Here is a 13,395-nt window from a genome sequence, read left to right as displayed (position 1 = left end):
CGCACAGACGACGAAGAGACGGTGACACTCTGTGGCGCGAGAGTGTGTATAAAAGGAGTGTGTGGTGCGAGAGTGTGTGTGAGAGGAGTGTGTGGTGCTGTGGTTGAGTGGCTTTGTTGTTTGTTTCGAAAATAATTTGTGAATGTGCAGCTCAAAGAAAGTTTTCTGCCTGCAAAAGTAATTACAAAGCTGAAAAAAGATTAACAGCTTCTCAGAATCTCACATCCAACACTTCTAGTGGAATAGGGGAAAGGGGAAAGGGAACAGCAGGAGTTCCTCTTTAGATGGAAACTCACATGAGATGCTTCGACTGATCTTTTAATAAATTCGTGTTAATATTTCGTGTGTTTCTCCGTTGTGAATTATTCAGTATGAAATGGGAGGGCGACCGAGAAAAATACGATAAACTTTTTGTTTGCAAAAATGTTTGTGTGGATTTTGTGGTTGAAGTAGTGAAAGGGGCGCCCCTCCCTCTTGCTGCTTGCGTGCAGCTACACGAATGGAATTCCAGGTGCAGTTAGAACCAGAACCAGAACTAGAACCAAAGCCAAAACAGTTAGCCAGGTGGAAAGTCAAGAGTTGGCATGGAAATGGATATGGAAATGGAAATGCAAATGGAAGGGAATAGGAAGAGGAATAGAAAGAGGAAGAGCGGCAGTCAAGTGCCTCCAAATGAAATTGTTGCCAAGAAACCGACCTCCAATTCCACCTGCCCGCCCCCTCCTCCTCCCTCCTTCCTGCTCCTGCTACCTTCTCCAATCTCCATGGCTGCAGATTGGGAATTGTTTCTGGGTTTTTTGGCCGCAATAAAAATCGAAATCAGAAAACTTTGTTGCCGCTGCCACTTCTTTGGCTTTTCGTTCACTCTTTTTCCACGGCTATGGAAAAGTGCTTAAAGTTTTGCAATGCGCGGTCAAGGCAGCTGTGGGCGTGGCAGCATTGCAGCCGTGGAATGTGGAATGCGAAGTGTGGAATTTAATTAAACTTATCTGCGATGAGAGCGGCCACCGCAAGGATGCGCCAGGCGACGACTCAGTTGATTAAGAGCCAGATCATCAGGACGTCGACTGCAGCTCAGATCCCTGCCAGGCAGCCACAGCTCAAAGCTGAAGCTGAAGCTGAAGCCGATGCTATTCAGCAAGTTCATTAATAATTCAAAAGACAAATAACAAAATGTAAGTGCACATGTGTGTGCGGCTGTGTGTGGGGGTGTGTGTGGGGGTGTGTGTCCCTTGTGTGTATTTGTGTTGACATTGCGAGGAATGTAACTGATTTAAATGGAGCAGCAGACAAACAGCCTGCAGGCAGCAGGCAGCAGCAGGAGGCAAGCAGCTCCCCTCCCCTCAGCTTGCTTTCAGTCCAACAAGTCGCGAGCGCGTGGCAAACACTCGCTGGCAGTTGGGAGGCTGCCTTCCCTTCCAGTGGAGGAGCGTTCGACGTCATCATCGATAACATATTAACGACGTCAACTCAATCATAATCAGAAGGAAGCGAGGCGGGGTATATCTCCCGACCGGGACAGGGACAGGGACAGAGAGTTGTCTGTCGCAGACGGAATCGTGAAACTGGGGAGCCAATGCTGAAAATGTTCTGCTTAGTCACACGCATCATCAGTCAGTGCTCCATGCCTCGACTCGGCGCCACGCCACGCCTCCCTCGCCCACCCGCCCACTGCGCGCGAGTGACAAATTGAGCGACGGGCTTTGTCTTTGGCTTGAAGATGATGTTCGGGCTGCGTCAAGATGCTGAGGATGACAATGTGAGTCCTGGCAACTGTCAATTCAAAAAACTTTTCAATTACATGATGTGGAGTCTAATGAATAATCATCTTTCTTTCCTGCTTCCCACCCGACTCCCCATAAACCATAATCATTATCTTCATGGAATTCCCTTTTGCTAATTTTTGTTGCTCACAATATTTATTGATGTTCATTCCATTTAATCTTTAGCTTTCGGATGTCGGATGTGGGCGTCTTCGCTTGGGGCGTGGCACATCAGACAGGCTCGTTTCAATTATAAAATGGCTTTCATTTCTAATTGAATCCGTGCGTCGGCGAGTCGAGCTAAGTAAATGTTATTGCCCCCGTCAATTTCCATTAGCCCCCGCCCCTGTGTTTCGGCACCTGGCGCCATGGCGACTTTAATTGTAAGGCAGACCACGTTGTCATTGCCGCCGGCTGGGATTGGCCGTCGGGTTGTTGTGCTTTTAATTATTTTAGCGACCAGAATCAAGAACTTAGAGGATATATATGTATATTCTAACTTACGAGTGGCAAATGGAAACAGATTTAATATAATCTTCAATTTCCTTGGTTATTAAAGTGCTTGAAATCTATTTATGGAATTCGGGATTAAACAAAACAGAATGCGAAAAATGCGAATAATACGAAAAATCAACTTCGTAGCGGGAAAGTTGATGAAATGCGATGCCAGAGTGGAATTTCAGCAGACCCGGCCGGCGGCTGTTTGCTCATTTGGCAAATAGTTGTGTTGTTGGCTCAATTTCGAGCCAAAAAGTATCGAATTGCATTTCAACTTAGTTTTATGAGCTCTCATTGTTCCAGTCCAGCTCGTCCGGATATTGTGCTGTGCGTGGAATAGCCGCCGGTTCAGTGCTCAGTGCCCCATTAACTTTAATGTTCTCTCCACATATTCTCGACTATAAACAAGTGAGAAAATGCAATATGAGTGGACCGGACTGCGGGGGCGAACTTCATTAAACTCGCGTAAATGTTGAACACAAAATAACGCGCACAAAATTAAAATAAACACACAAAATGCCAGCCACGAATTTTCTATCCTGTATAGCTATACATACTATACATATACAGTCCAGAACTCGCCCCCTAAAATGGCAGACAAATTTAAAGCGATAAATTTTGATAACTGATTAAAAATAACGAGCGACATTCGAGCTTTTGTTTACCTGCCACGCGGCTGTGTTGCTGTGGCTGTTCAATGCCTACATTATCTGTTTAAGGGGTATATTGGTGCCGTACAAATATCTGATATACCCATTCATAATTGGGCTTTTGTTTCTTCCTTAACCACCCAATAGCTACTGCTCCAAATCTCTAGGGTATGCCGAACAAATAACTTATTTGAGTTAACTTTCTACTTAAAATTCCCTGGTAAATCCCTTCGTTATTGCTCTTTGGTAACAGTAAAGGGTATCTATTAGTCGATAACAATTGAAAAGCGCGCTAAATTGCGCATTATACGTTGGTCAACGCATTTGTAGCTACTTTTTTTGCTGCGCCCAAATCGAAACATTTTTGTTTTCCCAGCTAATTTGTATGGGCAATTAATTTAAATTAGGCATGGTCTTTGATGGTGAGGTGGGAAGGGGGAGGGGAGGGGAGGGGAGAGTATGAAAGGAGAATTGTTTAAGTTGGAATAACCTGGCAGATAATGGCTACTAAAGCTGTCACATGTGTGTGCAGCCAGCAACAGCCACAAATGTTATAAAAAAGGGTATACAGGAAAGGGGAGTAAAGTATTTCAATGTATGGCAAATTAATAATACACTTAAAGCAAGGCCCATATTTAATCAATTGAGTTAAAAAGCAAATTCAATATAAATACAAAATATGCTTTCATATTTTATATAATAAATATAAATGCAAATTAGCATAATAAAATATTTAATATTAATTGCATTAAGAGACAAGCTGTTCAGCTGACGTGTGCGCGTGTGTGTGTGTGTGTGTGTGAGTAAATGTGCATATATATTAGTGCGCTTTAAGCTTAAAAGCTCTACAGGCGCCTTTAATCTTGTACGGGATTTGAGAGACGCAGCGTCTGTGAGATGCGTAGGTGTAAAAGCTCTTTTAAAGTACACAATTTATCTTTGTTATTATGGCCCCAAAATTGATAGAATAAATCTTGATGGAATATTGAAATTTAAAACATATCCAATGACGCTCTGTCTGCATGTCTGCCTGTCTGCAGAGCTTTTGTTCGTGTCATCGTTTTTCGTTTTTGTGGCAGAGCTTATGGGATTTCGAAGAGCGTAAATGTGATTATCATGCAGGGTACGTACCGAAAACCACCTGCCATTGGGATTGGGCCCCGAACGGAGCAGCCATTTGGCATGAAATACAACCTCAATTACGTTTTATAACTCAACACTCGCTGTAGAGCTGAGCTGGGACCCTTGGCTGGGAATTTTCAATATTATGTGGCTGAATTTATTGTGCACACAGCGACAAAGCGACAAAGTGACAGAATCGCCAGCTAAGCGACACCCCTCAGCCCCCACCTAGACTGCGACTGCGACTCCGACTCCGACTGCGTCTGAGACAGAGACTAGGGTCTGGGTCTGGCCAGTCTTTTTATCTACCAAGTGCCCCATAAAAATATCTCGGATTTCAGCTCGGCAGCCACTTTAAAGCGGCAAACAACTTGAGCTAAAAGCAAGACCCCCCCATCCGCAGCCCTGCCCTGCCCTGTACAATGGGCAATAATCATTGATTTATGGCTGTCATTTTGGTTATTAAACTGAAATTTCTTTTTTAAGCAAATCTGTGCTGGCAGTGCTACTGTCTGGCATTGGCAAGAGAAATTCTCGCTAACGAATCTAGGCTGAGGCGAACGAACTCTTGACAGCATTTGGAAATTATGCTGCTCGACTTAGCCTACTTAGGCTCATGTCCTCTTGACCGGCTAAGACGCAAATTGAAATATTCGACTCGGTATGCCGTGTCCGTGCTTAATCTATGCCCATTCCCATTCCCCTGCCTAAGCTCACTCAATGGAACCGAGGCCACAACACAAAACAGGCAAAGGGAATTCAAGTTGAGCGTATGCGACGAATGGATACCCTGTGTGCTCTACTGAGGCAGCCCAGAACTACTCGGGCATTGTTTTACTTGAAAAAAACACTAATATGGGTTTATAATTTATAATAAATCCATGTTGTGTTTGATAAGTAAAATTTACAGACCAATTTTTGGCTCTAGCTATAAAGATTTGGGACTCCAAAAAGGTCTATTTGTTTTTGTTAATTTACGTTTCAATCTTGATCTGCTTATCTTTATACATTTAGATGGACAAGATTCTTTATGATGTTCAGCTTTAAATTAAGAACGTTTCTGGGCTCACAGTTGCTGGCTTTTGTCTGTTGCCCAGCTTGAGCATATCCTACAGTCTGTTTACAGGGTGTGGCATAAAAATCAGCATAAGCTTTAAGCTTTCTGTTGCACTTGGGCTCCGCATAGTTGCCAATGTTGTTGTTGTTGTTGTTGTTGTTTATGAGCCACATCGAAGCCAAAGCACTTAGTGGCCATTCAATCAAGCCAAAGGGCGTCGTTTGAGGGGAAAAGTGTCCAAGCGCAGCGAGAAATTTGCATAATTTTCTTTTAAGGGCGGCCCATGTTTAGGGGCAGGGGCTGCATTATGAGAAGGAGATTTGGGGGGGGGGTGGGATGGTGATCAGTTGTTTGCTATTACTTAGGGCCGTCGCTAATCTCTGGCATATTTCAATTAGTGTCAACATTTTTGATTTTTATATAAGAAAAGCGAACACACCCCCCGCAAATACATACAGCCCGCTTACCGCCCACATAGTCTAAAATCGACGCTCGCTCCGCCCGCAAACTGCCCACAGAAGCAAAGTACAACCACATACATGAAAACTGGTCACGCAATGCTGCGGTTATTGGATGACAGCTCACAAACTAACACATACAAGAACATACCAACACACTCACACATGCAGCTCTACATACTAAACAGGACATGAGAAATTGGTTGCGATCGACTAAGAGATACCCTGTGGGCAGATAAGAGCAGAAGGCAAGATAACTTTGGGTAGGCTGAGTTTTGAGGCTGATAATACGAAAGATAGTTATATGCATATATCGATCCGATTCAGCCGATTCGTGACTGAAACTGAGAAAATATCTTGAGGAGATAGACTAAGGGACAGGCGAGTTGAAAATGCAGCCTAAGTAACTAAAACTAAAGGATCTGATGATCGTTAAAGTGAGAGCAAAAGAAGAGAAAGTCTTTCTTGCAAGAGAGTTTTGTTGTGATTCCATAAACATGTGTAGGGTATTGCAAATTTGTTTACGTGTTGTATGAAGTGGGTCGACAACTGTCTGTTTGCTGAATCGTTTGGGTGTGTTAGGCAAACACACACACTCACACACACTAGCACACACCAGCACACACTCACACACACGTACGCACATTAAAAGCGCACTTATCAAAACGCAATCAGCTCAAATGCTGTTTTTGCTGTTCCCATTGTCACCAGTTGGGCCGACAAAAGGATATGTCTGGGACGAGGGTGTGTGACGAGGCTTTAATGGCTGTTGGTCCCATGTTCGAGCCACTCACAGCTAGAATTTTCAAGTGTCCAACCGGCATATCCGCTCGGCAGATTACATTTCGAGCATTAGTAAATAAAATAAATTAAATAACTGGCAAAGGTGTTAGAAATGGGTTAAATTTTGATGCCAGGCTTTGCGGTTAGGTAAGCCCGTCTATGCCCGTTTCGAGCACATAATATTGTGGCTTTGAGTGACAAGCGGCATGGAACTAAATGTATAATGGACCCAGAAAGGACTTTAATGCGCTTAAAGCAGACCGTTTATCGATTGTCGAGAGAATTCCTAGTCAAGGCTTAGCCCCGGAGGCTGAATTGGCAAAGTTGTCGCAGACACACCGCAAGGACCATCATCCGGCAGCCAACTGCCGAAACTTGTTTACATAACAAACCCAAACGAACACCCGAAATCCAAAATTCCGAAACTCCTTTCAGCGAATCTCCAACGTGGTCACATGCGCAGTGTCTGCCACCAAAAACCTCCTGCCCCGCACCTCAAACTTGTGTTGCAACTGTTGCGCCTGAGTTTTTATTTTTTTTGACGCGATGCAAATGGACTCTAATCCAATCTGCTGGCATCAACTCGAAACGCCGCGCATCTCGAATATACTATATTCGCATAACTAATTGCCAGCACGAATTGAGGGCCAACAAAAGCCGGGCTTAAATTTGATTAGGCCCAAACATGCAGCCAGACAAATTGGACAACTCGTCCGAGGCAATTACCAGCTGACGACACGTCCATCACACGTTCGTTTCGGGTATCATCGTATCGGATTTCACTTTGATTTGATTTCGCTGTAGCACGAAATTCAATTAAAAATCGTTTCAATTCAGTTGAAGCAGAAATTGCCGGAAAATCGCTGAAAGCTCGTCTTATTAGCAGAAGAGGCCGAAATTAAACGGCAAATTCCCAAAGTTGTGACACAACTCTGTAGGGAGCAAACTTTTAATTAAAAGAAAAACTCTCCGAGTACAATCAGAAAAATATCAAATTTGAAATCGTAAGAAAAGCCTCGAAAAATAATTGAAAATATTCACGCTGTGCGTTGGAAAACCCTTTTCTCAATTTCTGACGTCATTTATGATGTTTACACGTGCAACTGTGAAACGAATTGAAGTTGGGAGATTGCAAAGTGGAGTCCTGCAGGAGCCACGTGCCTCGTGTGGCCATTAAGTGGCGACCAAGTAAATTGCAGGCGATAAAACTCTGATTTAAGACAGGGCACATCGACTGCCTGGTGGAGTACTTTAGAGCGACAGCAACTGATAACTGATAAGCTTATAGGCAGGCAGAACCACAGGAGAACCACAAAGCCACCAGACGTGCACTTATCAGCGGAGGCAACAAGCAGCAATCCAGGGACACGCCCCCTTTGCAGTAATGAGTCCAGCTCATAGCCAAAACACACACAAAAACCAGTCGGGGGAGTGGTAAGGGTAGGGGGGTTGAGGTAAAAGGTTAAGCGAGCCACCACCCCGTGCAACAAATGTGTATAAAAAGCTGCAAAGAGGGATAACAATAAGCAAGAAGAACAACAACAATTGACAGACGCTTAAACAGTTGCAGGAACTGAAAAAAGCTGCAGCAAAGTGGCAAAGTTCACACCAACCCCAGCGGAGAGGGTGCCGGGGAAATAGAAGAGATGAGGGGGGGGGGGAGGACAATCCGAACCCAAAGCACACTGCAAAGCGGGATAAGGATAAGGAAAAGGATAATAATGCGAATGCGAGAACAAAAACAAATATGTGAGACTTGATCTGTGGCTGCGACTGAATGTCTGTGTGTTGGTGTGTGTGTGTGTGAATGTTTGTGTGTTGTGTGTGGACAGAAGGGGTGTGTGTGTGCATGTGGCAGGCGCACGCGAGGCAGAGGACAACAACAAATAGAAAACAGAAACAGAAAATAGAATCAAATCGCAATAAAACGAAACGGAATCCTCTTAATGCGCCATGTAAACAAAATGGGCACGTGACCCGCAGGAGAGCGACTCCCCTCGACCACCATCGACCCCCCTTGAAACTCCTTTTCCTTCTCTTTTCCAGCCAAAACGTGTGTCCTGCTGGCGCCGGACAAATTGCCTCGTGAAGTAATCCTGCCAGGCAGCAGATGCAGCTGCAGCTGCAGAGGCGTCTCGTGGCGCCTTCATAAAATGAACACAGTCTCCAAGAGTCTTGGAAGACCCTCGACTGCCTGGGGGGGAAGGGGGAGAATAATTCACAGTTGACCAAACACTGTGAATGCACTTTCCAGTTGCTCCGCCCATTCATCCTGGTGTGCAGTTATCAGAGTCCTTGAATGGCTGTCAAGTTGCGGCCGCTTTACAAATCGTTGCAAATTCTCAGATCAAATATTTTAGAAGGAAGTAGAAAGGGAAGGAGAAAGGGAAGAGGAAGAAGAAGACGTGTGCAACAATATAAAAGATGTATCTGATGTGTCCGCTGAGAGTCCGTTGCAATCCTTTGCCGCAGTCCGCAACAAAAGCAACACAAACTCGGACACTTGCTTCAGTCCTGCCCCGCTGCCTGTTGCTGCCACATTTTGGGGCATTTCCTTTATTGCTTCAACGCTTTGCAATCGTATTGTCAGCTGTTGACAGGGGGAGGGAGGGAGGAGGGGAGAGGCAGGTGATGGGCTGCTGCCACTTGCAGTTAAATGCCTTTAAATTTGAGATCTCAAGTTTCTGGTTCAGGCTTTTCATTTTGGCCTGTTGCCAACTGCCAACGGTCAGCTGCCATCTGCCAGGTTTCTATTGCGTCACGTATTCGGTATTCCTGACTCGTTGGTTAATTACCTCGATAAATGGGTAATTGCGGCACTCACATAGCATATGGGGCCAATAACCCTCAGACTTGGCCCCAACTAAGATGCCAACTTCACTTCACTTCATTTTATTTTATGCGTCACAATTTGCCTCCCTGTGGCAGACCCTGGAATGGAATCTGCGGAACTATCGAGATTTTTACGAGTCAACTTATGAAGTCCGAAAGATAATAATGGGCCAACACTTTACGCTTGGCACTAATTCAAAATCCGCCAACAAGTTTGAGAAGCGCCTCCGGCCAAGGCCAAGTTTGCGTGTAGTTGGCTCGTTGGCAGCCATAAACAGAACTACACTGAGAGAAATTGAAGGGCAAACGAAGCGAATCACTTGCTACGATATTGTTTTTATTATTATGCCGAGGGAAACTATAAGCAAAACTCTAACCAAAAGTCAGGCGAGTAAATTGTTTGATGCTTTGGGCCACAAACTCAGTCGCATCCGCCCTGACACAGTGGGGAGCTCAGAAGGGGGAGGGGAAGCTGGGAAACTGGTCGGAAGTGAAGGAAAACTTTGCTTGCCAAGAGCAGTAGCCATCAACTGTCGGAGTCCACTTGGATGTCAGCAGTCGGCAATGGGCCAAAAGGATAAGCAGCGTCGCAATATGAAAGATCTGCCCGTCCACAGGATACAGGGATAAAGGGACAGGGATATGGGATATGGGATGGTGGACTAAGGAGTAAGAAGATTTTCTTTGCTCAACATTTTTATTGCTTCTTGCTGCCTGGAAGGAGGCTGCTGCAAGTAGAGCCAAATTTGTATGATTGGAAAAACTACAGGGCCAGACAGGACTCCAACTAGGCAGGATGGGAGGATGGGGATGTAACTGTGGGGAGCACGCCGGGTAAATGAAGTGTGACGCTTTGTTTTCCTTTGATTTAGTTTTATGGGTCTACATCGGATGTAATTGAATTATGCAACTTGGCGCCGACGCCCGACGGCAGACAACAGACAACAACAGACGACATTATTAGCATCGGATCGTAAAAGCGAGTCGAGTCGAGTCGAGTCTATCTAAAGAAGGGGATGATGACATCCATATCCATGATGACGATGCGAATGATGATAGAGAGCATGCGACTAGTGCATTAAACAGGCAGGATATGGATATGGATGCGAACTGGCATAGGAACATGGCAACGCTTTTTAGCGCTGATATTTGAATTTTAGATGCCTCGTTCCGTTCGTGAACAACACGCGATGAAATGAATTGGAAAATATGTCTGCGGTTGCCCGCCGGTCGGAGTCGGAGAACGAAAAGAACAGGCAGAGCCGTCGACATCCTGTGATATTCTGCAATATCCTGCAAACTCAATGAACGCAGGCAAATTTCCATAACTCAATAAAGCGTCGCATTAACTGATAAGCAGCCGTTGTCGGAGATCCCACTGTATCCATTGGACAGGCTGAGTGATGAGTGATATGAACATAACTCAGCATGCAATGGAGTCGATGGAATCAGCAAATGCCAATGATATGGCAATTGGAGCTGCTCATGCTCAGCCAGGGACAGGGACAGGGACAGAGAACAAAGCGATGCGCAGCCTAATTGACTTGAATTGATGCTCTGTTGCCCTCCGATGTTGACTCTGATCCAAAGATGAAACGAAACTGAAACAGAACCCATTTCAGGGGCCAAGCAACACGCGTTTGCTTTCAGGTCGAATGTCCCCTGGGAGAATAGGAAAACTTGACTCAATAGAAACGGGTTCTGTTTCAATTTAATGCATCAGAGTCTGAGACCTGCCCATAATTAATATGCGAGTTGCCATAGAGCAATCTGTCATTTCACAAAAGAAGTGCAAGCGAAAGTCACCCTCCGACAGCCCATGTGACGTATGACAGGAGCACAGATTCAGATTCAGTTTCAGATACAGATTCAGATTCAGACAGCCCGCTTCAGCGGCTTCCAATTACAGTTTCATGTCCTGTCAGAGCATTTCCACCTCCACTTGAAGCTCGCCCATCCTCACCCAATCGACGTGAGTTTAAAATCGAAACCATGGAACCAATTCAAACCAAAGACATCAAACTGGACGCCTCCTCTGGCTGTCCCAACCCGACGACTGCAATTGGAGTCCCGATGCAGCGCAATGTAAACGGTTGGGAGAGGTCCAATTGAGAGCTCTGGCATGTGTGCTGTGCCTGTTTGATTGTTGTGTTTGTGTCCTGTTGGACAAGGACTAAGCTCTGTAAATGACGTCTGCAGCAGAGGCAGCAGCTCACGCAATGACACGGAGGCTTACGGGCTCGACGGATGTCGTAATTCCAATCAACACGATTGAACTCGAGGATTGCCCAGCTCACACAACAAGTTAAGGAACACGCTCTAGGTCATGGACTGGTGCAGTCACCAAGTGAGGAACAATGCAGTTTAGTGGAGCTCCACTCGAAGGGTTTCTAGCTCAAACTTCTTTACCTAAGTTGACCGAAAATGCTCACGTCCTGGGCACGTGACCAAAATGTTTTCCCATAAATAAGGAAAATATGAAAATGAAGAGACTTCGTTTTTTGCAAAGAGAAGAAGAAGAAACTCGTTTATCCCCAAGTTTTCAAAGTCTTTCACCGACTTCATATGCTTCGCAGAGAACAAACTTTGCACGAAACCTTTGAAAAATTCATCAATGAGTCGTGAGTCGCAGCTGAAAGGCCTCGACCCGCCCTCTCTGGGCAACTCTTCCACCCACAAGACATTAACCCCAATTGGCTAAATGGCTCATTAGGTCAGTGGGGGACTCCTCTGTCTGTCTCTTTGTCTGTCTGTCTGTCTGTAGCTTATCCATGAGGTAAGCAGCAGAAGTCACTCGACTTCTCTGCCATTCAGAGAAGTTTTCCGCATTCAACCAGTCGGTCGTTGGGGCTTTTCCATTCGCATTTCTATTCCTATTCATTCTCTCGGAATAAAACGCAACCGAGTTGCACTGCTGCGTGGTCAGTTATAATTAGGGGGCGCTTTTAGGGTTTTATGGGCTAAGCGATTATCGCCAAGAGCCAAGCGAGAAGCTAAGCGCAAAGTGAACGCGACTCGTAAACACTTTCGCGTTGACCCACTCGAAAGGATTCCATTGTACCAGCAGGGGTATCCCTTGCCCCTCCATTCCACTCTGAATTCAATATGGTTAATTGGCGACATGGTTCCGCATGGTTCGAAGAACCCAAGCGACCCATAAACCTATCGGTTACAGCTGTAGCCCAATTCGAAGCATTTGTAAATTATGCTGGCATTGCTTGCTTAGAAAGGGGCATTGGGGCGGGAATAAATATGGGTGCGGTCGTGGATATCCATAAGTCAATGAAAATATGTATCTGCGTTTGGGACCGGTTCTGGGTTCAGGTCTGGGTCTGTTGTAGAGTTGATTAATTGGCCATAAACCAAACGATTATCATACTAATTTTGACAGTAGGAAGCTTAGACTATACGAAGTTTTCAAGGGATGGCTTCGAGTGAAGTGAAGAAATGAAGTGCCGTGTGTGGAACTGGACCTGAGAAGGACATAAACGCCACTCGGAGTTGTTCGGGTTCCATTTGCCTAGGCAACGTTTACCGTTATGATTGTGGGGTGCAACTTCCGCGTGCTCCCCTTCTCGTTTCGAAGTTTCACGAAGCTGAAAGAGCTGCCCCATAATCGAGGGGATGTGCACGCGGTCACAGTGTAGACTGAGCTGCCCGGGGGCAGGGGGTAGACGCAGGGCAGTAATTGCTTAATTTGATTACGTGCCGCCGTAAAAAGCAGAACAGGAAATTTGCACACACACGCACACACACTAAAACACACACACACTCTCCGACACCCTGTACTCGGTAATGAAGTTGATTCGCTGAACGGATGAATGGATGGATGGATGGATACATGGATAGATGGCTAGGCAGCTGGCAGGCACTCGCACACGGGTGGTTCGCGCGATTCCCCCAATTCCCAACCCCCCACACTTCTCAGTCGCAGTCTGGCAACTCCCTTGGCTTTAAACTGTTTCCCAGATCCTAAACAACTTAATTTATGTTTTGGGCTGAAGCTGAAACCCTTTGCCCGAATGTCGCCAACGCATTTGCCGTAAACAACAGTGCGGACAACAACAACAACAATAACAGCAACTACAACAACAAGGAGAACTAAGTACACAAGTGCAAATTCAGAAGCAACAATGGAGCGTCAAAGGCACGAAATGGAAAACCATTTGGTTCGGTTCGTGCGATAATTAGAAGCGACCTCTGCACGCTCAATTAGAAGCTTGTAAGCATTA

The 13,395-nt window shown here is 45.5% G+C and overlaps 1 long non-coding RNA gene across 1 annotated transcript in view; it reads left to right on the top strand.

Moving 5' to 3' along the window:
* LOC135430669 (uncharacterized) overlaps positions 1-13,395 on the top strand; it is a 72,405-nt gene that overhangs the window by 28,428 nt on the left and 30,582 nt on the right. The window lies entirely within an intron of this gene.

The sequence above is a fragment of the Drosophila montana genome, unplaced genomic scaffold (assembly GCF_035044405.1).
Source record: "Drosophila montana isolate Dmon_TW-CO22-7 unplaced genomic scaffold, ASM3504440v1 contig_3031_1, whole genome shotgun sequence".
Lineage (NCBI taxonomy): Eukaryota > Metazoa > Arthropoda > Insecta > Diptera > Drosophilidae > Drosophila > Drosophila montana.
This window is presented reverse-complemented; position numbering and strand designations above follow the sequence as displayed.